This window comes from Rhinolophus ferrumequinum, chromosome 7, assembly GCF_004115265.2.
Source record: "Rhinolophus ferrumequinum isolate MPI-CBG mRhiFer1 chromosome 7, mRhiFer1_v1.p, whole genome shotgun sequence".
NCBI lineage: Eukaryota > Metazoa > Chordata > Mammalia > Chiroptera > Rhinolophidae > Rhinolophus > Rhinolophus ferrumequinum.
The window spans coordinates 31,755,473-31,768,681 of record NC_046290.1 but is presented as its reverse complement, the minus strand read 5'-3'; the positions used below and the strand labels follow the sequence as shown (position 1 = coordinate 31,768,681).

Below are 13,209 nucleotides of genomic sequence, written 5' to 3'. Positions count from 1 at the left end.
TTAATTGTTCCTATAAAAACAAGGACCTTGATTATTATAATTCATTATTACTTGCAAGAAATAAGGTCTTTTATAGACAACTAAGTATTCCCTATTTATTGTCATTGTCTTTCTGTTAATTCCATACAAATAGTACACTTGTTGGCCATTTTGAAATAAAATGTAAAGTTTATTGAGTAAAAGCAACATTACATTATGCCATTCATATTTATCTTGTGGTTTTTCTCCTGTTTGGTTAAGAGCATCTTCATCTTCACCCTTTATGGAGAAGTAAGAGTTGAATGACTTGCTCAAGGTGACAGAATCAGTGGTAGACGTCCTGCCTCAAATCCTTATAGCCTGATTCTTTGGTTCATAACTTTTTACAGCCTGCTTATAAACTGATTACTCTTACTTTCAAACAACCATGGACATTTTCTCAAATCCCATTTTACTACAATATCAGTATTGCATTTTGGTCTCTATTTTTAAAAGGAGAAAAACAGGGATCATAATTGTTATTTCTCTAGGGAGTAACAAGGAAGCTATAATTCTTTGTTGAGTAACTACAATGTGCTAGATTTTGCACCAAGGGAAGGACAATCACTCTCAATGACTCCGTGAGATGACATTACCTCCAATTTACTTACGGAGGCTAAGAGAAATTAAAAATGTGCCTCAGGGTTCAAGGCTATTAAGTGACCCAGCTAGGATTCAAAGCCTGTTTTGTCTCTCAAGACCTTTCTACCATTCATTAATGTATATTCATTAAGGTATATACATGAAAGTCAGTTTTTTCCTGTGTTCAATGATAACTGTAGGTGCAATAATAGCATTTATTTGGAAACATTCTACCTCTTCATTGGGTTTTTGTATTACATTACCCTAGAATAGCTTCCATTGTAATGATAGACTACAGTAGGCATTAAAATCATGGAATTGAAAGGGACCTTACAAGATTGATGATGGGTGGCCATGTAGTCATTGAAGCTCCTCCAGTGATAATGAAGTCACTGAAAACTTTATTTTGAGTTTTGCTCTATGTGACTCCATTAGTATTATTTCCTCTACTGGGAACCAGGTAGAATAGTTGTCATTTACAGAAAACCTAGTATGTGGCACATGCCTAGTCAGTTGTATTTTTCAATCACCACAACAACCATATAATGCAAACTTATTTTTATTTTTGATATTGGGAAACTGAGGGTCTAAAGACCAAAATGATACGTGGTCCATGTCTGTGCTAGATCTAACATCAGCTCCATTTGACTAAAAGGCCTATGTTCTCTCCATTATGTCATACCACTATTTAATTATTAGAATAAATATAAACCCTTAAGCAAAATGGTCCTTCAAATATTTGAAAGCAGCAATCATATTTTTCCCTAAATGTTTTCTTTTATAAGGCTAAATACACTTAGTTTGCACAATACTTTGTGACCCGGTCTCCAAACCATTCAAAGCTATTGTCAACTCAAAAGTTAGCACAGTTCCTCAAATGTTGCCTCACTAGTACCTACTAAAGTGGGAATGTTAAGTCTGAGTTCTTTACTATGCGGACTAAAAGCATACTTTTGCCTTACCTTATTTTGGCAAGCCTCTTGACTCATTATATCTTCACAATAAATTAAATATCTTACCTCTTATTTTCCATTAATTGCTATTAAGCAAAGTCACCCTAGTCCTATATTCTAGTTTGACCATGAGTGTAAGAATTTAAACTTACTTCCTTTAAATTCCATCTTATCAGGCCTAGCTTGTGGTTTCCCATTCAGTGATTGAGCTATTTTTCTTCAGATTTATGACACCTGGAAAAACCAATATATGTATGCACTATATTTCTTTATCTGAAACTCTTAAAGCAGTGTTTTAAATTGAGAAACTATATGTTAAATTCTATCCTCTAAGAGAACAGAAGAACCTAAGGGAGGGCACTCCTTGGCCATTCGATGAGAATGGTATGAAATTAAGGATAAGTCATTCTCTCAACAAATATTTATTGAAAGCTTACAATGTGCCAAACAGAATTTTAGGCAATGATGTGGCAGCAGTAAACTAAATGACAGAAATCTCTTTCCTCCAGGGGTTTATATTCTAGTGGGAATATACAGACAATAAACAAGTGCATGAGGGAAATATATAACATGGTAGTAATGATATGAAGAGAAATGAGTGGGGGAGATAAGCAAGGAATTTCAGGTGTGTGTATGAAAGGGTTGTCCCCTAATTTCTTTACATAAACCTCTATCATAGTTATTATGCTACATCGTAATTTTTGTGTGTTCTGTCAGACTCTCCTATAGACAAATTATTTTCCCAGGAAATGTTCTATGCCTTATTCATCTAGAATTTCCAGCACCAAGCACAACGCCTAGCAAGCAATAAAGTTTTGATGAAAGTATAATGAATTAGTGAAAGTCCTTAAAATCTGAATAACAAAAATAATAGGTAACAGAAACTGAGTGTTCACTATGTGCTATGCATTGTACTATTGTCTCATTTACTTATCCTGATTTTACAAAAACATTTCAAGTTTTTTAAATGATTATTATCATTCACATTTTCCTAATGAGGAAATCCAGCTACAAAGATATTAAATTGAAGAAAATAAAATATAGCCAACCATCAATGGAAAAGAGATTCAAACCTAAGCTCACTGTCTCTGAAGCCCATGTCTTACAAGTTTCTGCCACATAGAACAGAAGTAGACACCTTGTGAACCTCCTTATCGCTGGAAATTGTATAAGTCGCAATCAGAAATTATGGTCTCTATTATATTTACAAAAGGAATTTAGCTCAGATAGAAGCTGAAACAAGGCAAGTCAAAAATCTAGAGAGCCAATAAATTCAATGTATTCATTCAAAATAGCATAATATCCAAATAATTATTTCTAAATAATAGTTTCTATGATGGTGGATTTGAGAACAGAGAAATGAGAAGCAGGAGGGAAAGAATGACAGAGCAGTTCCATCCTGTACTTGAACCCTAAGTATTTGCTTTTCCTTTTTTAAGGAGGTGTGATGATGGGGGGGTGGGGAAAGACAGGCAGAAGCCACATTAACAATTGATAAAATGTATTAATCCAAACAGGGATCAAGGAATCATCAGCGTCTTATTCATTGGTCAAGCAGCAATGGGGCTGATTTTAGTGATAATTCTACTATGCTGCCAGGCTGCATGAACGTTCTTAGGGGAAATAAAATGAAGCCAGGGCGGTAATGAGCAAAAGCAGCGGGAGACAGATTACACTATAGAAATGAATAGCACTGCATCCCAGGGTTATCTTTGCTCATTGCTCAATTCTTTTGCCCTTGAATGAAGCAAAATGGTGGATTATGAGAACTTCAGTGTCGATGGTGACACTGAGAAAGTGGTTGAATGGAATCGCTATACCTAGAATTTAAAGTTAGTAACTTTGGGGAATCCACTTGGACATATGGATATTTGTATAAATATTCCTTAATGACCCACTTTGTATATCACTTTGCTTTTAACCTTGCTTTTCTGGAGCAAAATTTAAGCTATTTTATAGTAACATTCTCAATCCATCACCTATATTTCAAATTAAATACCTAGTGCTTCCAGAGTGAAGACATTCGAAATTATGATGGAAACATCATAATTCATGTGACTGATGAAATTACAAATCAGAATTTCAATTATAAATAGTATAAGCCTCAGAACATTATAAAATATTTACATTCCCTCACTGTAAGGGGAAAAGGTAAAATCCACTGAACTTTAAGAATCATCCTTAATTACATTTCATATGTACTTTTCCATGAGAGTGGTATGTGGTTCAAAATATAGGCCTGCAACTAAGTTTTAGGTTATTTTGTATTTTTAAAAATAACACAGTTATATTTTTAAAAGCATATGGAAGTGTCACTTGTAGAACATTAGATGCAAATTTAGTGCAAGTACCTTATTGTGCCAGTTTGTTTGGGCTGTTATAATGAGGTATCACAGACTGCATGGATTAAACAATAGAAATCTATTTTCTCACAACTCTGAAGGCTAGATATCTGAGAATAAGATATCAGCAGGGCTGGTTTCTTTCAGGGACTCTCTCCTTGGCTTGTCAGTGGCCATTTTCTCCCTTTGTCTTCATATGATGTTCTTTCTGTGTGGTCTGTGTCCTAAGCTCATTTTTTACTAAAGACACTGGTCATATTGGATTAGGGCCCATCCTAATGACCTCATTTAACCTTATTACCTCTTTAGAGACCCTATCTCCAAAAACAGACACCTTCTGAGGTACTGGGGGTAGGACTTCAGCAGACGAATTGCGGGAGGAGGGGCACAATTTACCTCATTACACTTATTAAGTAAGTGTTCTTAAGAGAAACTTTTAGGGCATTCGAGGAAAAAGGACAGGAAGGAGATGATGCACAAGGTGAATATCAGACATTCTCAGCCTCAGCCTGATCATGCTGGGAACTCTGGAATGTCAAGTGTACCCCAAAATTTGTCCCAACCGAGGAGAGGGAACTGTCCTTTCTGCGCTTTCATACCCTGCACCGTTGTCCATTGGCCACAGAAAAGAGAGTAGTAGGTAATGTTTCATATACTTCTGACTCTGTATCTGCAATTAAAACAGATCTGGGAACTCTGTGCATAGTCCTCCAGAGAAAGTTGCAGGTGTGGGTTATTAGAAGCAAAGAACACAAACAGTATTGGTAAATAGGACCCTGGGGGTTCTGGCAGGGCACCAGCATTATCTACTCTAATAGGTCATGTAGGAAGTATAAGGAAAGTGTTATTTGTTCAGAAATACGTTTTATCATTTGTGTATTCATTCAAGATCAATTTAAGATGTATGTATCTGGAACATTATAATACTCTTCTGAATTTTTAGAAGCTTTTTTTAAAGGCTACATACCATGCAATATAGAAAGGTTACAAATAAAAAAGTAAAAATGTATCTAACATCCCACCATTCAAATTATAACCATTAACATTTTTGTATACTATAAGTATATGGAACGATAGGCATAAATGTACAAAAATGGGACTGTAATACATGCTCTTGAAAGATGTCTGTTCTCCTTGCAGGAATCAATAAATTCAATATAATTCCAATTAAAAATATCATTGGTTTACTCCTGGAACTAGTCAAATTTATTCTAAAAGTGTGTGGAAGAATATATGTCGACAATAGCTAATGCAATATGATAAATGAATAAGGAAGTGTACTGTCATACTAGAAATTGAAGCATTTTTATAAGTTAGAGCAATTAACACAGTATTAAATTTACAAGCAAATTAATGTATAGGATAGTGAAGAAGAATAAAGAGCCAACAGATATCCACATATACATGGGAGCTCAGTATATAATGGTGAAGAGATTAAAAAAATAAACAGTATAGAAAGGTGAGTTGCTTGACCCTAGATGGATTAAAAATCTAAATATGATAAATAAAATTTTATTATTAGAATAAAATATGAGTTCACAAGGAGTTTATTAAATACTTAATCAGAAAAACAAAGGTTAACAAATATGACTATATCAAAACTTTTAGCTTTGGGGGAAAAATATGCTTAAACAAAGAAAAAACATATTTATATATAATAGGTAAAAAATTAGCATCCAATTAACATGGGACTATTACATATCAATAATAAAAAAGGAGTTTGATAAAAATCGGACAAACATATAAACTTAATTCACAGAACATAGAAATCCAAATGATAATATATTTAGAAAAATATCCAAGCTGTAAATTTGCACTTAAATTTTCCACTAGGGCTATAAGTGGATCTAAAGATAGGTAAACCTTAATTTTACAAATAAGTAGGGAAATGAAAACAACTAACACAACCCAAAGATACAGTTTTATCCCCAACAGATTGGTGAAAAACAAACAAACAAAAACATGTTTGTCAAAATCAAGTGTTGTAAAGATGTGGTGACAGGAAACTTCTCATAAACTTAGGAGAGTAACTTGACAGTAAAGTTGAGATTACTCAGACCCTTCAAATTATCATTTGTATTTCAGGGTGAATATCCTAGGACTCTCACAGATATTTTGAATGCAGAGACATATTCAAATATATTCGCTGCAGCCTTATTTGTAATGACAAAAATCTGGAGTGACTCAAATGTCCATAATTAGAGATATGAATTATTTCTCTTACCATATTTTTATTAAATGCCAGCTATTTGCCACTCTGTTATAGACATTCATATATTATTACAAAACACAAAATCCATGACCTAAGTTAATAAATTGTGGTACATTCATACAGTTACATTTGAGATGACTATTAGAAATTTCAATAGAGATGTCAAATCATCATTTGGATATTGGAGTCTAGCATTTAGGGGGAAGGTCTTGGTTAGATATATATAAATTTTGAGTTTTCAGTATAGAATTCGTTTTTAAAGTTATAAACCTGGCTATAAGCATCACTGAAGTGAGTGTAGAAAATAAAACTGTCAGAGGACTGGAACACTGAGGACCCCAGATATAGAGATCCCGATGAAAGAGAGAAATCCAGTGTGTGAGAATTTAAATATACCGCTGCAACAAGGAAGGAAAAACATAAGAAGAGGTAGTGTCCTGAAAACTTGCTCAACCGTAGCAAATGCTGCTTAAAAGTTGAGCAAAATAAAAAGTGAGAGTAGATCTTTGGGTTTGGCCCTATGGGGGTTATTCACTAGCTAGGAAAGTACACATTTAGTGGAAACAGGAAACGGTAGCTTGATTAGATTCAGGAGAGGAGAAAGATGGGAGGTGGCAAGTGGACACAATGAGAACAAGATACCTCTTCCAATCATTTTTACAATAGAGGAGGGGAAGGGAATGAAAGAGTTATTGGATAGAAGCAGACACTGAGCCAAGGAAGTTTTCTTTCTTCTTTTTAATAAAGGAGTAACTTACAGAATGATTCTAGGATGATGAGAGTGATCCAACCCAGAAAAACTGATAGAGTAGGAGAGAAAACAGACAAGAGCCAAAGCAATGATCTTACCAAGGTAAGGACGCGTAATCAATACTTACGGAAGGTTTGGCTTTAACGAGGAACTGAACAGTTCTTTTTGTTACAGCAAGAAGACAATATATAGGCACCAATATGGATTGATAGATTCAGAGGCAAGGTAATGAGAACGTTCTCCTGTTTGCCTTAGTTTTCCCAGGGAAGTGAGATCTTTAGCTAAGAGCAAAGGGAGGAGAGAATGTAGAGGTGTGAGGAGAAGGGGAAGGTGTGAAATATTCATCTTAGAATGAGCTGAAAGTGGAAACATGGAAGGATGACTGGGGAATCACTTTGTTAGTGGTCATAAATATAAAAGGAGACAATGCATGGTAATCGTTTCTCCTCAGCTAGTTTCTGCTAGTCTGATACGGGTACAGAGCAGACTAAGTATTATTGCGGAATGAAATTTGATGACAATTAATCAGAGGTAGAGAGGGACAAAGAGTGAAGGACGTGTGCAGGAAAGTGATTAGTATGAGAGACACATACTATCATGTGTCCTTTCTGATCACAGTTCTCCCTTATCTCTCTGTGGGTGATCATTATCCTTTCATTTATAATAATCACTTCCTTGCTTTTCTAAATAGTTTTATCACCTACGTACGTACCCCTAAATAGTATGTTTAATTTTGCTTGTTTCTGAAATTTATATAAATAAAATTTTGTCGTATGTTTTCGTATTGCTTCCCTACCCTAGCATTGTTTTAGTTATATAAATTTATTTCATATTTTTTCAGCTATAATTTATTCATTACCATTGCTGTGAATTATTCAATTAAACAAAAAAAACACAATCTAGTCTTATGTTGATAGATATTTCAAAATAATATATTCTTTTAGTTTAAAAGTAATAAAAAGTTTCTTAAAAGTGATGAGCTCGTTTTCAAAATAAAACCCAGTCTACCTACAATTATTATATAGCCTTCCAATAAAAACAGGAAGAATATTACTAGCCCCATGAAAATATAGATACAAGCAGGATAATCTGTATATCGAAAGTGTAGAATGAATATTTACATGTTATTCCTTTTTTCCCCACAATTTACTATTTCTAGTGAGTAAAGTATTTTTTCATATTTGAAATAGCTTGAAAATAATTTCTGAATGAACTGTTACTTTATTAAGTCTCACATCAAAGACCCTATTTTATAAGAAATTAGGTCAATATTTTCCATAATGCATGATGAGTGGATATTTTCCATAATGCATGACAACTGATAAAAAGTTGCATCTTATGTAATAAGATTATGATTAAGGTAACTGAAGGCAGTAAAACCCTCTGCAAGACTTGTGGCAATTTATTTGTGTGATATTCAAATATAGGATGGATTCTATTCTTTCACAAAATAACTGTATTTAGTGTTTGTAAAAGTAAAACTGATCAACAAACACATTGTTAGGAATCACTTACCTGCTCAGCCATAACCATTCTCCCTGAAGCTTCTCTGAATGAGAGAGACCATTTGTAAGTTAAAAGCATGCTAGAAACCTGGAAAGCAAAGTAGTATTCACTTTTTAGGAAACAACACCCTTTTTACCAACACCCCTTTTTCTCTCAAAATCCTGGGAAAATACATATGGTGATAGTAGCTACTCTGGAAATTCAGTAGACTATTTAGGTTGTATTTATAATTTGTTTCCTTGTAGTGTAGTGGCTGAATTTAGAAGTGAGGAGGAAAGTCAGAAGTCAAATATATCAAATTCATGGTGAATTAAAAGAGCCTTCAAGCCTGAAATACAGAATGCCTGTATTTACTACTCACCAATAGAATATTGATAGAGCAATAAGAATATAAAAGTTATATAATATAATATATAATAAATATTATATAATATAATATGCATATTATATAATAAATATGCCAGGTACCTCACTACATACTCCATGTATGTTATAATTTAATCTTCACACAAAACTAGGAATTTGTTTTAGCATCCCCGTTCATACAAATATGGAAATGAACGTTTGTCTAATACAGAAAGGGCTCAGTGAGGTTCTAGCGCAGGCATAAGTGACTGAAGTTCATGCTCTTGACCATATCGTACACAGTAGTTCCCCCCCTTATCTACGGTTGTAATCTCTGCAGTTTCAGTTACCCACGGTCAACAATGGTCTGGAAATATTAAATGGAAAATCCAGAAATAATTTGTAAGTGTTAAATTGTGACTTGTTCTGAGTAGCATGTTGAAATGTCACATGGTCCCATTTCATCCTGTCTGGGACATGAATCATCCCTTTGTCCAGCCTATTCATAATATATGTACAGTATTGTAAGATATTTTGAGAGAGAGAGAGAGAGACAGAGAAGGGACCTCAACACAGTCAGAGAACTGAACACACATTCTTTGAACTCTCATGTGCCAGACACTGAGTTGCTAGAGAAACAGTGGTTGGTTGCTTTGGATGCTCCCCAAAGGAGATCCTGAAACAAGGAATTTGTTGCAGGTAGTTTACTTAGTAGATGAACACAGGAAGCAAAAGGGACAAAGGAAAGAAAAGTGAGACAGGGAATGTAGAAAACAGTTAAGGAGGCCACTGGGGCTCAATTCTGCTGGACACACTCTGAGACCTTAAGAAACTTGGAGACAGGAAGCAGGTATATCTGAACATCATCTCCTATCCCTATTAGCTGAGGATTTCAGGGGAGAGGGAATATCCCGACACCTGTTCTTAGTTGCCTTCAGGCAGGGAACTAAAGACAAATAAGCTCATGGAGTGGGAGGGTGCAAGCCTGCCAAGAAACTTTCTACCACAGGTGTAGATTAATTCAAAGGCCGGCAGAGGAAATATTGGGCAGACCGTGAACAGCGTCTGCTACAGCAATGAGTAAAATAAACATGCTCAAATATGGCTTTGCTGTCTTGGAATTAATATTCTCAGAGAAAAAGCTTACAACAAAGTGTAATGAGAACACAAAGAAGGAAGAGAATAATCTAGATGTTCTGTATGTTGATGCTGTCATGAGGTTTTCCATCCGCCAACCTCACTGTCAGACACAGGACATACAGACACACTGCTCCGTAATAATCGAAATGCTTCATGTTCATATATCAAGATACATCTGCTCTAGTACACAAATGCCAGTAATGATTCCAGGAGAAGGAATTGTGCTAGCCCACCCTGAGTAGTAATACTTTATGTTCTCTCCAGTGGCGTTCTTGGCCAAAATCACTATCACGTTTTAAAAAAAAAAAAAAAAGTGTATATATATATATATATATATATATATATATATATATATATATATATTTATATCACTCTTATAAACATCAGTACCAGAGAGAGTTTATAAAAAAAGTGTTATATGAATGTTGGCTATAAAACAATGTTGACAACCTATCAAATTGCTTCCTTCCATAAGTATTGATCCCTAGTAAATATCTTATACCCCAAACTCCACTTCAGCATCTGCTTCTGGAGAATCCAAGCTGTACAAAGAAAAGTGGGGCAAATAGTATGCAATCTAATACTTAAAATATATATATATATATACATATATATGTATATATATATATATATATATATATATATATATATATATATATATCAGAATCTATAATACTCATAGAATATTATAGCTGGAAGTAACAAGAAATAATCCTAGTCCAATGTTTTCATTTAATACAAAACAAAAAAAGACCTGACGATGTCAAGTGAACTGGCCCAAGTGGCAGTGACTTTAAGTAAAAGAAACAGTATTCCATTTAACTGGTCAATAATTTTAAATTATCATGATTCCTAAATGTGGGTTTTGGTGTGAGGGGAGGTGAACAACCATTAAAGAATTATCAGGTTTTTTTATTTATTTAATCAATTTTAGAAATACTTGAAGAACTTCTGCACTAGAACTTCTGTACTAGGATACCCCACAGACCCAGCAGGCTATGGGTATCATGGGAGTTATTGTCATGCCACACAACATGTACTTATATGCTGTACTTTAATCATTTCCAGGTATGTAAACCAAGCCAAAAAGCTGGAGGTTCAAGAAGCCAATAAACACTTTTTCATTGAATCCTGCAGAGGTCCTGAAGAGTTTAATATTGGAACGACAGCAACAAATTGTCAGCTTTTCAAAGATCCTACCTAATCAATTTCCCAGGTTAGGGGACAGGAAGAATAAAATTCCATCTTTCAAACAGATGCACACAAAGTCTTCCCCAACACGCAGATGAGTCCTAAATGCAGTCTGTACAACAGCACATATTTTGTCTATGTTCACACAGTAAACCATGGAGATGCACTAGCTCTGATGGCTACCTGGACCAGGCAATCTGATCTAGTGTTTACTTAGTATAATCACTGGTGGCTTCTTTGGTCAGGACTTTAGAGATGCTTACTATGTGCCCGCAATCCAGGAAGGACATGTCCAGTGCCATGGAACATTGCCAAATCAAATAAAACACAAAGCTCAGATAAGCCACACTGACCACAGCAATCACCGCATACAATAACACATGCCCTAGTTCCTGGACATAAACCACAACAAAGAACAGATGATAAGGACCATGATCCCACCTGCAATCCTCCAGCCCTTTCCATTTGCGAATTCACTCATTACTGGCCACTGGCTCATAAATAAGAAGATGTGTATGAGAGCAACAGGAAACTATAAGCTCTGTAGAACACTGAGGAAGTCATACATCCCCATTAGATGTTCTACATGTTGGAAGATGACAAGCAGAGTGAGGATAATGGCAACAGAGCTGGTCAGAATCACGGGGGTAAAGTGTGGCCATCTTCGGTTCAGAAATCCCTCCATGACAAACTGGCCAAAATAGGTTCTGTCATGGTGGAGCTCTGTCCTGCAGCCAGGATCCCCACTGCCCAGATGTAGAGTGGAGCAGGCCCGAAGCAACATCCACCTTTATAGATGAACAACACCCTCTTTATAAATGTCCAAAACCAGTGTTGAGTTATCATCAGGAAAAAGGCCAGTATGGTGATTGCTGCTATTTCTACAGACTTCAACCACCTGCTGGTTGGTTTTCGCAAAAAAATGCTTCAGCATGAGTGAGACAACAAAGACATTGGTGATGAAGGAAACAAAGACAGCAATGCAGGATTCAATGAAAAAGTACTATCGGCCTCTTGAACTTCCTACTTTTTGGCTTGGTTTATCCATCTGGAATGGACAGGACATTGTGTGGCATGAGGACAACTCCCATGATTCCCACAGCCTGCTGAATTTGTGGGGTGCCACAGCCTGAACTAGATGGCAGGAACATGCCCTTGAGTACCTCGCTCTGGTTGGGTCTCATTGTGACATACTCATTTCCAATTGTGAGGGCCATAACAATGATGAGAAAGCCAAAAACTGGTTCTATCTTCCACAAGCCCTATTTGTCCCAAAAGAGAAAAGCAATAGTGATGAGCGCTCCACCCCATAGAGGAAGCCTTCCTACAGACAGATCAATGGCAATGGCTGAGCCCATAAATTCTTGCATATCTGAGCCAATGATAGCTAACTCCACCCTCAGCCATAGGATAATTCGTGGGGGATACAGATGGTTATGTACTTCAGCAAGATGCAGCCCAGCAACCACTCCCAGTCTAGCTTCAAAGGTCTGGAGCAAGAGCCCCACAACAGTGGTCAGCAGAAGAACCCAGAACAACTTAAACCCAGCCATTGCTCCAGACTGCAAATCAGGTTCAGTGTTTTCTAGATCCAGGTAGTCAATGCTCTTAAGAAAGCCTGGTCCCATGAAAGCCCAGAGTTTATGAAAGCTAAAAGAAAATTACTCCTCCTTAGCAATAGTGATCTTCTCATCAAAGTAGGGGGTGAAGGGCTCCTCTGAGTGCCCGGTGGACTGTGGAAGAGAGGAGTTACTGCAGGGTCGATGGCACCAAGCCTGGCTGAGTCCCCACAGTCTTCAGAAGCATCATCATCTGGCATCTTCTGTTCAGGACCCAACACCATGGTGGTCTTAGAATTGGATACTTGCACCTTACCAGCTCTGCAGTCACCTGGCACGCTGCCCCACACTGGCGGCTCCATATCCTCCATTTCTTTTTAATTACTCATCCGGAGACACATAGTAATGAATCCTTTTCTCTCTGTGAAAAGCAATCTCCCTAATATAGTAAAAATTATTACTAAATTTCCTTCTCCATATTAAAAAATTCTAATTTATTTCATTTATATAAATTTTTTCACACTCTTATTTAGTGATTCTTTCATGAGAATTCATGTCATGTATGTCTGTGCTTCTGGTTCACTTTGAAATATTGGGAAAGAATACCATC

General features: G+C 36.0%; 1 pseudogene; it reads right to left on the bottom strand.

The window, feature by feature from the left end:
• Positions 1–11,249: 11,249 nt before the first annotated feature.
• Positions 11,250–12,901, bottom strand: LOC117025192 (natural resistance-associated macrophage protein 2-like; annotated as a pseudogene).
• Between the last annotated feature and the right edge of the window lie 308 nt (positions 12,902–13,209).